General features: G+C 36.2%; 1 long non-coding RNA gene across 1 annotated transcript; it reads left to right on the top strand.

Annotated features, from left to right (window-relative positions):
- The first annotated feature begins 1,886 nt into the window (after positions 1-1,886).
- Positions 1,887-12,013, top strand: LOC126355216 (uncharacterized). The gene is made up of 2 exons (XR_007565477.1): positions 1,887-2,284; positions 11,101-12,013. It is a non-coding gene; the product is annotated as an uncharacterized LOC126355216 (long non-coding RNA).
- Positions 12,014-13,941: the final 1,928 nt, after the last annotated feature.

The following is a 13,941-nucleotide window of genomic DNA, read 5'->3' as shown; positions in this document are numbered from 1 at the left end:
GTTTCATTTCACATGTTGGCTGTCACTACTTGTTGCAGCGCACATTGTTTAAAAGGAGACAGAAGCAAATAAACACAAACAACTACAAAAACGAAATAAACGACGAACTGAATTATTAACACAAATGATTACACTGGTCGCACGTGCGACACACACTGATTTTCTGCACTGTTACGTTTCTGTCTCGCGCACGTCAGGTTTGCAGAGGGTCAAGGTGGCTCCTGCTACCGGCTCGAGTGCAGCCAGTCGTTGGCTGGCTACCTGCGATCGCCAAGCAACGGAACGACTGAGCTGTCTCCCGGACTACAATCGACCGCGGGCAGCTGCAGGCGCCCTTACGCGTGGATCTCGGCGTGGCATAGAATCAAAGGTTGAAACTGAGGTTATGGAAAGTCTGAGCATAATATGGAAATTAAGGAGCTTACACTGATAAAGTATATTAACTGCAAAAGCAAACTCCATGTAAATAAATAAATAAAACTGAGTTCTTTATCAGTTTTTGTAGTATATTGCTAAGAAGTGAAAACAATATTTCAAAGGATAGACATTTATTTATTAGCAAAGGTATATACTTTCAAACACATCAATAACTATTTAAATGCATACAAATAGCACGTTTTTCTTACCTGTCATGTTTGATTTTTCCCCCTACCTAGCTAATAACGTCATAAATACATTTTTCATCCTTATAGGGCCGACTTTTTAATAATAAACAGTTATTTAATGAAAACTTCTCCATCGATTTATGTTCTTATTTATACACCGTGTAGGCGTCAGCTCTGTTCAGTTATTGTAAAATGCAAATAATTTTTTTCTTTTGGATAAATGTCCTTTCGTATGGACGATACCGGTATTCCTCAGTTTTCAAGTCTAAGATGTCGACTGAACTGAAGAAAATAGTTTATGACCAACGTATGCTACCACTAATAACTTATTGCTGTGAGAAATGAACATTACACGAGTTCGTTGATGGAAAATTCATAGTAACCCAAAGAGGAATGGAAACGTTAATGCTGGGCTGCACAAAGAATGACAGAAAGAAAGTAGTAGATATCGAGACGTTTAATACAACAAAAGTCAATGACATAACAGAAACAGTAAATACCTCGAAACGGCAGCGGGCTAGGTACGTCGTTCGGAGAACAGATGGGTCAAAACAAATAGCAGTTTGGACCCCAGGGTACAACACAAGAACGAGGGGGAGATCCCGGATAGTTGGATTCAGTTGGCAACGAGAAGCCCAATATCTGCAGAAATTGATGAAACTGCTGTGATCCTATGTTCATGTATGCTGAATCACGGTCTGCATCACCAAGTGACTGAATCGACTGATGATGATGCCATGGAAGAACACTAACGGAATAAATACCATGTTGTCGTACAACATTCGCAATCTGTTACAAAAATAAAGACTAAGAAGCTGAAATGCATAGAAGCCATCACCATTTAGTGAATGAGTGCGGCGAAAATAGGGTAAATGTTTTATTTATTTGTCCATATAAATCTCTTTTTCAGTATATATATCGTACACAGGATATTGGGCAGAAAACCCTTTTATACAGACGATGACACAGTTCTCCCCGCAAAACTTTCTTCCGGAGAGGTTGTTGACGGCCAGTGTGAATGGCGCTATTTGAAATGGATTGTAAAATATTTGATGTGACGTTCCGTTCCGTAAAAGTGTTATCAGGTTATAATATTCATTAACAGGAACTAATGTGTGGATTTTTCCACAGGAATACTGAGTACAGAATCCAGAAGCCGTCGAACTCAACTTCAACTAGAGCAAATTGCTCCAATTATCTTTAATTTATACGTCAATTCACTCTGCTTTTTGATTGTTGTAATGTTGGAAGCTTGTATCACCTATTTCGTGTGAACTCGACGCTGGCGGCGCTGCAGTTCCAAGCTGAGCTCTGAGACGAGTGAAAGAAACAAAAAAAAATCCAACATAAATGAGAGGAGTAGAGGACGCTGATCATATCAGAGACATCTGATTCTGCAAACATGTTCAGAGGGCTGAAGAATGGAGTTAAGTTAGTCTGATGACATAAAACAAATGAACGTGCTTTCGTTGTTTGTTTTGTAAATGATACTGTAAGGTGCTTCGTTGTTAATGTTACACAAAATGCATGTAAAAGGATCGTAGGCTGCCTCGCGTTTTAAAATTGACGCAAGAAAGAACTTTTGGTTGCTGTGTTAAGTTATGCATCAGTGATGTGAGAAACAACAAGAAAGAGCATAAAGAAACAATTATGAACGACCGCGTGACAATGTCATAATGGTGATGTTTTGATACTTTGTATTTAAACAAACATGTGAAGGTTGCCTTATACACTGTTTCTGGTAAAGTAATAGCAAAGCGGAGTGTCTATAGTAGTTATGATGAAACTTTCATGCAGGAGGAAGTTGCCACGAGTTGTTTTTGTGTTAATTTACCAACATTTAGCGTACAGTTTACATTCACTTTACAGATTAGTGGGTGCAAATCCAGTCATTTTCGTTTTGCTCCATCAATTCACGTCTCGTACAATGTATTGCAGTACATTGCTCTTCCAAGGAGCAGATATAACATTCTGAACTTACTGTTTTTATTCATTTTATATGGCCCAAATAGTTCATAACATTGGAATTTATGAAAATACTTATTCTAAAATGACGTCTTGAAAGTTTTATTGAGTCAAGTCAAAAACTGACATTTTTAGATACAAATTTGTGAAAAAGTGCAGCCATGACTCATCTAAAACTGAATTACACTTCACAGTAACCTTTAGGATAGATTAAGTTGCCCAAACAATGTTGATGGCCCTCAGTATCTTTTCATACAGTTGATCTTTTCAACATAACAAATATAGTTAATAGTTCAGGTTTAATAACAAAAGAATTTATCCCATTTCTAGTCAGGAACTGTTTTGAAAAAGATAATATTTAAAAGTGAACTATAATGTTCGACAACATAAATTATGATAGTCTTTGAAGGGTAACATACAGAGTTTAGTATGAACATTTGTATTTAATTTCTGCTGGAAGTGTGTTGAAAATGATGCTTGGACCAATCCTCTGTTTTGATAAGCTTTAGTCCCACTTACAAAGCTTTGATCAAGCAAATACCACAAGTTGATGCAAATAGGGTTGTAATGTGTTTAGCAGATGTGAGAAAATAGGAGTAGAGATATGAGTTGGAATCTGATAGGTCAGCAGTAATTTTTTTTTCTCTCTCTCTATGGTCTTATGATAGATCAGCCAGTTAATGCTGTACATACTGCTTTAGATTGTGCTGGAACTGTGAGATCAGATATGGCAAGGACAGACCTCAAAGAATGGAGATGACAAGACCAATGCCCATCAGTTTCACTGACTATTTCACCACTGTAGGATACTAAGTGACAATAAGTGCAGAACAAGAATAATAGTTAACCCCACCATGTAGGCCCTAGCGTATTATAGTTATTTTCATCATGACTTTTCTGTTTAGAACATTACTTGACTGCCTCTTAAAAAGCCTATGTCCTCAGTGAAATGCAGATGGACCTGTTCCCATGTAAACATAGAACAGATATGGATTAATAGCAAATAATTTAATTGAAGATGTCTTCTTTTTAACTTGCCGAATACATTTTACTAAAATGATTATAACAATAACTGATTAATTCCTGTTGCTGACAGGGAGGTCATGTAGGAAATTACATAATGACATCAATTTTTTAACCAACGAGTCACAACCCAACCTAGCCCTTGGTCTTCTGTATAGAGCTGTCATCACAACCCCAAAAATAAATAAGTAAATTATAATATAAAAGGTAAATACATAAAATTATCTAATCCTCTATCTACGTACATGTATGACATCACAGGTGGTATAATTATCGCAGAACTGGTCAAGACCGACATCAGGTATTGGTAGGTTTGACCCAGCTAATTCTGTAATGACATTATTCATTGCAGAGATCATCACAAAAGATGCAGGTTTCTATATCTTACCTTCTTAGTAAGTCAATGTGTTGAATCAATCATGGTTAGCAATTTAAGTAAAATATGGAATATGTGTAGGGCCTACAGAATATTTAGTCGCAGATGGTACTGCCAAGCAGAATACAGCATGTCACACTTGATGATGTAGTCATCAGAAATGCATGTGTGTGTCCTGTGCAGTAGACTTTAACAACAGTGTCTTAAGTTGTTTGAAATACAGTTCATAATTTGCAGAGAAGTGTTGTGATCTGGTGACATATTTGTGAATTTGGTTCTTCTGTGTAGTGACAAGAAAACAACAAATGTAAAATAATGCATAAAATCAGACAGAAAATCAACAGTAAATCATTATTTTATGACATGAGCTGCATATTTATTTACATTTATTTTGTATGTAGTCACAAATGATGACTTCTGCAAATTGTCGTCTTTATGTACAAATGTTAAAACATACAGAGGTGATGGAAAAATAGATTGTTATACACGAGAGAAGTTTGGGAAGAAGTTTTCTGAAACCAAACAATCGCTACTATCCAGTTCCAAATCCTGGAGTGAAGGCTGTCATTAAAGCAAGAATAAATAATTAAAGAAAGACTTTATCAATCCATATGACTCTGTTTGTTGCCATGAGACATCTACAGAAATGCTTGTTGAACTCAAGTTAAAAATACCACATGAAATGAGTTCGGTATTGTGTGACTGTGTGATAACATCTTTTAAAATGTTGGTTTTCTCTCTTCTTATAATTAGATAGAAGAACAGAAGGCTGCACCTCTGTTTCCTGTACTGTCTCCTTTTTTTGTGGTGTATGGACTTGCGAAAAATTCTAAAAGCTGAAGGTTCATCTCTATTTTTAATTAGAATGTTCCACAAATTACTTCCATTTCAGCATTCAATATGTGTATGCATAAGATAAACACTATTTCATTACTAAAATAATTTCATTATGTGTGATTAAATGCGTTTGTTTGAATATTTATTAATGCAACAAATTTCAGTACATACACTGGGTCAGCTTCAAGTTATCTTGTCAATGAAGGTACAAAAACTGTATATTATTTGATACAAGCTGGGATCATACTTGCGAAATAATTGGATCAACCAAACCAACCAATAATGATGTGATGATGTTGATCTGGAACGTAGTCCAATGTACACGTTAGGTCAAGATGTGTAAATTTGGATATGAATAGCAAAATCAACAAATATGAATAGAATAGTTGTAGTCAAATCCTCTTCCTCGATTGTGACTAAATATTCTATTTGCTATTTAGCCCATTCTTTGATTTTTGTTTATGATATTTTTGGGTATTACTTCAAATGATTTTATGTACGTGCTGAAGAGAAAATATTCTATTCAGCTTTGCTTTCAGTATACAGTTCATGACAGAATGTGCTAGCTGCACTTCTTCTCTGACTGTCTGTAAACCTCTGCATGAGCCATAATTTCTCTCGTCTTCATGGTCCTCACGTGATATATATGTTGATGGCAGTAGACTTGCTCTGCATCAGTCACACGGGTCTGCATCTCATAGTATAGTGGCTGGCATTGCTGTCTCTGGACCATGGGGTCTCGGGTTCAAAACCCAGACAGGCTGGGAATTTTCTTTGCTGGGAGGCTCGGTGTTTGTGTTGTCTTCATCATCATCATCATTCATGACAGTGGCTAGATTTGGATAGTGAAGAAATATTGGACTGTGTAAAAATTGGGACTCTTGTATGGGCACTGATGACCGCGCAGTTGAGTGCCCCACATGGTCATCGTCAGTCACAGGTGCCAGTTTTCTAAATTCCTGTGAAAGCGGGGTGCTTTGTTTTTATATTTGTTGTTATAATTCAGCCATTAAATTGCAATATTTTACTGATGCATCAGTGGTGGCACACACCAGCCTGTGTTCATAGGCTCACTTCATCATCAATATTTGCAAGAGGAAGACATTTTCCCTGGTCCAGAAAGTTCAGCCATCAACCAACCGTTTCAATGTTTTATGAGTGATGTTGTCTATATTATTTAAAAAATATATAATAAACTATTCTTAAGTGAAGTAGACAGCATTATATACAAATTCTTTAAGATGGCACCCTGTTACTTAGTGGTTTCATGCAAACATAAAGGAAACTAGTTGATTACTAGAGGAAATTATGGTTTCATTAACTACAGATCTTAGAGATTGAGAAAATGTAGGAAAAACAGAAAGTATTTTATAAATCAGTGATGAAATATCAGCTAAACTACAATACTTAAAATGAAAAAGGAACACAGTAATATGAACTCTAAGTAGGGGAATGTTGTTATGAAGAATTGATGTTACCTGGAGAGATCATTTTGTGTGAGGGAAGGGCTCTCATATAGTAAGATGTGTTAGTGGTACTGGGAGGAAAGACAGAAATTGCTTGTGCAGTAAGAAAAGCATATGTGCAATGATGGTTTATAATAGGATTACTGTTGTACAGATAGAACTCATATTGATAAAGTAAAGTTTTCAATAGTGGAGGAGGAGAAGCTTAACAGTTGTTGGTAGCATATGAAATGTTTTGGAGCCAGGACAGAACTTTGGTTGTTGACTATTTTACATTGAAGTTAAAAATGTGAACTATGTGAGTGCTGCAATCGCCTCTAAGGGAATCATATTGAGTAGAATGACCACCATGTAAAGACATAATTTAAGGAAGCTGTACTACTAGTGGTAGAGCAGATTGATTTATAACTGGTGACAATCTGAGCAGTTCTCTTAGATTGTTCGCAGATGATGCTGTAATTTACCGTCTAGTAAGGTCATCCGAAGACCAGTATCAGTTGCAAAGCGATTTAGAAAAGATTGCTGTATGGTGTGTCAGGTGGCAGTTGACGCTAAATAACGAAAAGTGTGAGATGATCCACATGAGTTCCAAAAGATATCCGATGGAATTCGATTACTCGATAAATCGTACAATTCTCAAGGCTGTCAATTCAACTAAGTACCTGGGTGTTAAAGTTACGAACAACTTCAGTTGGAAGGACCACATAGATAATATTGTCGGGAAGGCGAGCCAAAGGTTGCGTTTCATTGGCAGGACACTTAGAAGATGCAACAAGTCCACTAAAGAGACAGCTTACACTACACTCGTTCGTCCTCTGTTAGAATATTGCTGCACGGTGTGGGATCCTTACCAGGTGGGATTGACGGAGGACATCGAAAGGGTGTTAAAAAGGGCAGCTCATTTTGTATTATAGGCGAGAGAGTGTGGCAGATATGATACACGAGTTGGGATGGAAGTCATTACAGCAAAGACGTTTTTCGTCGTGGTGAGACCTTTTTACGAAATTTTAGTCACCAACTTTCTCTTCCGAATGCGAAAATATTTTGTTGAGCCCAACCTACATAGGAATGATCATCAAAATAAAATAAGAGAAATCAGAGCTCGAACAGAAAGGTTTAGGTGTTCGTTTTTCCCGCTCGCTGTTGGGGAGTGGAATAGTAGAGAGATAGTATGATTGTGGTTCGATGAACCCTCTGCCAAGCACTTAAATGTGAATTGCAGAGTAGTCATGTAGATGTAGATGATGGTAATGTAAAGTAATGAACTGAGATTTGGAATTGGCATAAAAGATGAAATAATCTATATATGCCCCGGATTGGTGCTGAGCAATTGCGAGGGGGTTGAGGGGTGGGAGTGACAACTGCCTGTTGATTTGCAAATGCTGTAATTTGGATGGAAGCCATTAAAAAGGGGTGTGAGGAGAGCAAAATTTTGGGTGACTAGCGGGTAGACAAAAAAGTAATGATATATGTAGTTCAGCTATCACTGTCATACATTAACATCAGAGGGAGTCATTTCACATTCCATTGCTATGCTTGTCTAACATAAATTATGGTGAGAGAGAACGTTCATACAGGATGTTATCGATTCTTTAAAATAGTTCTGTGGAGAAATTTGTCACTGAGGAGTGTTCCCATGTAAAGAAAACTAGATGTTTGCGACCTCTTGTACTTTGCACCATACTGAAGCTCATCATAACAATTTTGAAGCCTTATGATTTATTTATTAAAAGGTCATCAATATGCTCTTCAGATTTGTGTCTATCTTTGCTATATATGAATTACACACAATAATTTTTGTTTTCCTTGGTACAGTTGTCGTAAAGCAGTAAATTAAAATAAATAGCCACAGACTCTGATCAATATCACAGATTATTTTGTTAGAGAGATTCCTATGTAGCATTTGTCATGGTGTATGGTTCACAAGATAGTTAATGTGGATATTTCCTCATCACATCATTTCAGAAGTGAGAACTCTCTTTCCAGTTTGTATTTGACAGGATTCTCTTAGATATTCTCCATTATTCCTTTTCACCCCCACTTCCATCCAACTATTTATATCCTGTTCCACTAACCTGCTGCCGCCCTTCCCCCACATCATATCTGTTTCTCATATTGTTTTGTGTGTTGAAACCAATATGTCTAGGTTTGAATTTAATAAATGGCTACATGAGAATAGATGGATATGTTCCAGATGGATTTTTTGCTGTATTTGCTGCCCCCTTTTTTTTTTTTTTTAGTAACAATCCACTTACATAATAGAAGAATGTCCTGAAATGGTGATGCATTAACATGAAGACTAGAGTGAAGCTCAGTACAGATTATTCTGAGCAGATAAATTATTACTAGTACTGTAATCCTGCAAGCTTTAATTTTCATATTTCAGTGCTTAAATCATTTTTAAAATGAATTTATGCACTGTTTTCATTTTACTAAATCTGTTGGTTATTGTACTTGGTGATTGGAAAATGAGAAGGTATTGAAAATGAAATGTTCACCCATTCAAACTATTATTAAACCTTGGCTCGTGTATTTCCTTTTCCAGATCAACACTGTTTCAGCATAATTTTTTGTTAAACCAGGAATTGCTCATTTTACTTAATACAGTTTTGTCTGTTATTATTGTCTTAACATCTTTGTTAATTATGAATAATATCTCCTTCATTTTGTTCATTGTATTATGTTTGTTTATATGGGATTGGTTTCAGTTGTGTTCATTTTATTTTAGAGATTTGACTTGTTATTTAGGAAATAGCCTTAAACAGGATTTCAGGATTATGAGTCTGACCACTCAACTTTGTGAGAGTGGCATTACACAAATATCTGGAACACTTATGAGCACATAATTTCAGATATTGGGGAATTTGGCTTACTGAAACTTATTGAGGAACTGTTTGTTGTAAATAGTCTGGGTGTCATAGCATGAATATATTTTGATAGTTGATAATTTATGGTCATAAGTAGGTATTCCTGTTTAAGACTTGTCAATCTTTTGCAAATAAAATCGTGTTTGAAAATTACTGTGCATTTGTTCCTGTTATCATGTTTGAATAGAAAGGGACATTATGGTCGTGAAAAACCTTCCTGAATTTGTAGTTGAAAGAGACAAAATGTTTCAGGGTAGTACTTATTAGCATCAAGGAAGCAATGGCTTCTTGTGGGCTGATGGAAAACTTAAGACTGGATACATCCTACCCCTGTTGCCTCTCTGCCTTCTTTGTTTTCGTATCTAGCATTTATGAAATCATCCAATGACTTATCACAGTTTTTTTTTTAGGTTTAAAGTAGGCTGCTTAATACGTCATAACATGAATCATGATAATGATAATTATTGTTTGTTTTATTATGAATGCATATATTCCTTCTTGTATTTACACCAAGTAACAACTATCAAATGGACAGTTTTAAATCTATGTTGAAAATGTTTCTGTGGTAATATATACATACAGATGTTTTTTGTGGATATGTCATTGGCAGTTGTGATTATATGGTATTGACTAGACATTGTCGAAGACTGAATTTGTCTTTCTAGTTATTCCATTTTGTGTGGCCATTATTTTTTGATGATAAAGTATAAATGGCAATAATGAAGAATAACAAAATTGAAAAGATTGCTTGAAAATAAAATGAGATTCAGTTTAGCAGTTGTATGCATTCTTTTTTTAAATGTTCCCAGTTATTTGAGTCCACTTTAGATGTTTAGTCATTGTACAATATAAGAAGTGAATTATTGTAACAAACACTCTAGCTGATTCTTACTTGTATCTGCAACCGTGTGTCCAATTTTCATGAATTAAGCATTGCCCTTCTCACATATGCGACCAATTTTCACCAAATACTTTTCAGACGAGAACATACTTTTTACGGGGTGTTTGTGTAAATGCACTGTTTTTAGAATACTTTACCTTTTAATGATGCCCACTGTGTTTCCTCATGATGAGAATTTCTTTCAGATATAATTGTCACAATGAATTTTTATTGAAGCTTACTCCTTTCTCACTTTCTTTTATTATGTGCTTGGTAGTACATTATTATATTCAATGTTGACATAGGCAGTACGGATATAAGTGAGTTAGCAGCATTCAGAGTATATTTTGCAGTAAAGGACATTCTCAGTTTGATCATTCTTTTCTTATAAACAGTAAAATTTGAAATCCTCAGCTGATTTTGCAGCGTATAAATTGAGGAAGGCTTTGTGATTTAATTGACTGCAAAAAAATGCAGGATTGTACATTGAATATGTGCTGGTATGTTTGGGTACTAAATGATTACTTTCCTAGCTTGCTATCCCTCTTGGATTATGTTGGTGCTGATTGTTTTCAGCATCACAGTGTCATACAAATTTTTTAGCATACAGCCATGTTTAGAAAACATTATATTGTCGTGATTGGTAAAGAGATGCTCATTGACTGTGTCCAACACCTCAAGCCACAGGTTTCATTCGAGATGTTATGCTGCACCACCAAATTTGTTTATGCGAATGTTAGGAAAACATTTTTTTTATGTGAACTGTCAATAACATGAAGTATGTTCTGGAAAGTTTTGTGCCAGTCGTTCGATGGAGAACACAAAGAGTTGTGGAGACTGTGTGTGTGTGTGTGTGTGTGTGTGTGTGTGTGTGTGTGTGTGGGCGCGCGCGCGTGTCACAGATCCAAAATCTCTTAAGTGTGTGCAGTTTTTATCTTTTCTGTGAAACGATTAATGCATAAATTTATTTCTGTACTTTTTAAGGAATTTAATACGTAGTATCTATTCGGTGGCCATAATATTTAGTTGTCATTGGCATGGAAATTATTATTGTTTTTTTTTTCTTTTTGATGTGGTACAGGTTTTCGACTGGTTCCATCAGAGAAATTGCATGTATGCAGGCCATGTGGAAGAGTATACAAGCAGAGATACACACTGAACAGGCATCTGCGATATGAATGTGGATTTTCGAAGAAACAGTTCCATTGTCCAATTTGCCAGAAACAATTTAATCGTCCAGAATGTGCCCGTGCTCATCACTACAAATACCATTTCTCTCACCATTAAGAGCTTATCCTAAAGTGCATGTGCTTTTTTTAGAAGTATTTTCTCCTTCTTTTACATGGCGTTACATTTGTGTCGTGTGTGTGTGTGTGTGTGTGTGTGTGTGTGTGTGTGTGTAGGGGGGGGGGGGGTGTAATAATTTGAAAGGAAGGTACTTAGACTTAACTCAAAATTTCATAATGAGACAAAAAACTTTGTATTTGGTGTGATGCAGGTTTCAGACTGGAGCCACCAGAGGAGATCCATGAATGTAAAATGTGTGGCAGAGTGTACAAGAAACGCTACACCCTCAACAGGCACATACGATATGAATGTGGATTTTCCAGGAGACAGTTCCACTGTCCAGTTTGTGGCAAACAGTTCAATCGTCCTGATCACTATCGTACACATTTGGTGGTTCATGAAGTAAAGCCATTTAATGGAACGAGGTTAAAAACACCATTTATATTGTAAAGAGACTTAATCATGTACTGAGAGTTTAAGGCTACATTTTAATTATGTATAACAATCAGTGGTAACAAATTGAAATGCTGATGAAAGCATATAGTGTTTTTATGTTTAACAGGAAAAAAATACTTGTAATATAGTAAGTGTTGTAACTATTGTTAGTATTTGGCTTTTATAAACTTTGTGCCTTATTTTATCAGGCTTTACAATAAAGAATACTGAAATATGTACAATACTAAAAGTATTTATTGTACATTCTTGAATATCATCGTGCATTAATTCCATTACTTCCTTTGTGTCTTTTAACAAATTCTCATAAAAATTAGTAGCCTTCAGTGGAGGCTGTTTTATTGTTGTTATTATTATTATTATTATTATTATTATTATTATTATTATTATTATTTACTAACTTGGAATAATGTGTTCTTATACCATTAAATTTGAAAATAGAACAAAATTTGTATTTTCTGAGACAAGTGGAAGAACAATTATGCAACACATGGTAGTTCTTTTTTCTCAGACTATTTACTTACATATTTTGCTTCATTCACCTTTCAGTTTCTATTGACTATTACACTAAAAACACTTTGCTGTGGAAATTGTGTGTTAGATGGCAGGAAATGGACAATGAGACCAAAAATATCCTGCCACATATATGAAATTGTTATATTGAAACTGGTGATTGTGGTCAGTGACTGTCTAAGAGGGTGAAACCTCTTTGGAATGTCTTTTTACACAAATACTTCATTGTTCTGAAAATTGCAACTTGTCTTACAGCGCATTCCATTACATATTGCTGTCTTCTTGTGACTTGAGGTGCTGTTAGTGTTTTTCATGTGTTGGGTGAAGGGGCTGATAACAGTTCTCTTCCTAGGCAACATTTTGTTGCACAGTAGTGAGTGAGGTCTCACGGTGGTTATGGCAACAGACCCAGAGAAGATAGGCTCACATTCTCATCCAGTCATCCAAATTAAGGTTTTACGTGGATTTCCTGTATTAGATGATGATTGTTATTATCTTTCACAGGACCCACATATGTGATTTTAAACTAATATGCATTATCGTTTGAAAATAAATTGCAGAATGTCGGAGGTGAGTTGCCATTCAATTGTGCTGTATTTTTACAAACTCCTACTTTGTGTTATATGAATAATTGTTTACCATAAAAATATATTATTTTAATGGTACTGTGTGCTGGAACTACTTTTTGCATATTTTGGTTTTAGTTGTATTTTTCACATTTTTGAGGCAAAGTATGGAATCTGATTGCCTAGTAATTAATACTGTTTAGAGTTTTTTTGTTTTGTTAATTGTAAATTAAATCTTCCCCTCAGCCTGTGATTGTGGGAAGCATAGTTTGGGTAATAATAACTAATAGTTTTCTTAATATGCATAATGAGTGACAGATGTTCACTGATGATGCATTTACAAGCATAGTTCATAAATAATGCTTTACAATTTTTTACTCAGAACACATTCCTTTTTAAGAGTTACAATTTGCTGAAAGTATGAATCAAAATTTCTTTTACATGTGCTGTTTTTGGTGTGTGGGAAGAATTATTGTTGGTAAACCTCTGTGTTAGCAATAATTTCTTGAATTTTTTGTTCGCAAGACATTTGTGGGCAGAAGTAATCTGTCTGACTTCCTGGAATGCACACTCAGAATTTCAACAGTAAACTATTTCGAGATGCTCAACAACTCTCTTGTAATGTTTGCCTATGGTGTTTAGCATTTCAGTAATGCTCTCATGCCAACTATACCTTGTGATGAAATGCACTACACTTCAGTGGATATACACTTCATTGGATATTCTCTCTCTCTCTCTCTCTCTCTCTCTCTCTCTCTCTCTCTCTCTCTCTCTCTCTCTCTCTCCCCCCTCTCCCCCCTCCCTCTCTCCCCCTCCCCTCCCTCCCCCTCTCCCCCCTCCCTCTCTCCCCCTCCCCTCCCTCCCCCTCTCCCCCTCCCCCTTCCTCTCTCCCCCTCCCCCTCCCTCTCTCCCCCTCCCTCCCTCTCCCCCCTCCCTCCCTCCCTCTCTCCCCCCTCCCTCCCTCCCTCTCTCCCCCCTCCCTCTCTCCCCCCTCCCTCAAATTAGTCCTACCTGGTATGAGTCCCATATTGCTGAGCAATACTCAAGAATTGGTCAAACAAGTGTTTTTTAAGCCACTTTTATTCATGGATGAGATACGTTTC

The sequence above is a fragment of the Schistocerca gregaria genome, chromosome 3, assembly GCF_023897955.1.
Source record: "Schistocerca gregaria isolate iqSchGreg1 chromosome 3, iqSchGreg1.2, whole genome shotgun sequence".
Lineage (NCBI taxonomy): Eukaryota > Metazoa > Arthropoda > Insecta > Orthoptera > Acrididae > Schistocerca > Schistocerca gregaria.
This window is presented reverse-complemented; position numbering and strand designations above follow the sequence as displayed.